The sequence below is a fragment of the Syzygium oleosum genome, unplaced genomic scaffold (genome assembly GCF_021117445.2).
Source record: "Syzygium oleosum isolate NSW1041296 unplaced genomic scaffold, Sole_v2.1 Sole_v2.67, whole genome shotgun sequence".
Classification (NCBI taxonomy): Eukaryota; Viridiplantae; Streptophyta; class Magnoliopsida; order Myrtales; family Myrtaceae; genus Syzygium; species Syzygium oleosum.
The window spans coordinates 6,001-7,500 of NW_026607551.1; positions in this window are offsets into that span (position 1 = coordinate 6,001).

The following is a 1,500-nucleotide window of genomic DNA, read 5'->3' on the forward strand; positions in this document are numbered from 1 at the left end:
TGGTTTGTTTTGGGTCTAATGCTTGATCTTGTGGTTTCTATAGCGTCCAAACCATCTAATTTACTTGTAATCGTCTTCATGTAGAGGCTATTGGTGCTTGGGAATGATTAAAATCAAGGTTAAGAGTTGTAACTTCATTCTCAGGAGAGACCTTCCCATTCCAACGAAGTTTGGTTCCTGCCAGGTCCAATGCTTGATCTCGTGATTTCCGAGCATCCAAATCATCTAATTTACTTGTGATCGTCCTCATTTCGATGCTATTAGTGCTTGGGAACGATTAGAACCAAGGTTGAGAGCCATAACCTCATTCTAAGGAGAGACCTTCCTATTCCACGAAAGTTTGGTTCCTTTTAGGTCCGATGCTTGATCTCGTCGTTTAGAGCATCGAGAATGATTCGGTTTACTTGTTATCGTCGTCGATTTGAAGCTATAAGTGATTGGCAAGGTTGAAAGCCATGACATCATTCTAAGGAGAGACCTTGCCATTCCAAGGAAGTTTGGTTATTTTTGGGTCTAATTTTTGATCTCGTGGTTTTCGAGCTTGAAATCATCGAATTTACTTATGTCGTCTTCATTTAGAACCAAGGTTGAGAGTTATAACTTCAATCTAAGTTGAAACCTTTAATTCCAAGGAAGTTTGGCTCATTTTGGGTCTAATGTTTGATCTCGTGGTTTTCGAGCATCCAAATCATCTAATTTACTCGTAATCATCGTCGATTTGAAGCTATTAGTGATTGGCAAGCTTGAAAGCCACGACATCATTCTAAGGAGAGACCTTGCCATTCCAAGGAAGTTTGGTTATTTTTGGGTCTAATTTTTTGCTCTCGTGGTTTTCGAGCATCGAAATCATCGAATTTACTTGTAATCGTCTTCATTTAGATGCTATTAGTGTTTAGCAAAGATTAGAACCAAGGTTGAGAGTTATAACTTCATTCTAATTTGAAACCTTTAATTCGAAGGAAGTTTGGCTCATTTTGGGTCTAGTGTTTGATCTCGTGGTTTTCGAGCATCCAAATCATCTAATTTACTCGTAATCATCGTCGATTTGAAGCTATTAGTGATTGGCAAGGTTGAAAGCCGCGACATCATTCTAAGGAGAGACCTTGCCATTCCAAGGAAGTTTGCTTATTTTTGGGCCTAATTTCTTATCTCGTGGTTTCCGAGCATCGAAATCATCGAATTTACTTGTAATCGTCGTCATTTGGAAGCTGTTAGTGTTTGGGAAAGATTAGAACCAAGGTTGAGAGTTATAACTTCATTCTAAATTGAAACCTTTAATTCGAAGGAAGTTTGGCTCATTTTGGGTCTAATGTTTGATCTCGTGATTTTCGAGCATCCAAATCATCTAATTTACTTGCAATCGTCTTCATTTAGAAGCTATTAGTGCTTGGGAATGATTAGAGCCGAGGCTGAGAGCCATAACCTCATTCTACAGAGAGACCTTTCCATTCCTAGGAAGTTTCGTTCCTTTTGGGTCTAACGCTTGATCTCGTGATTTCC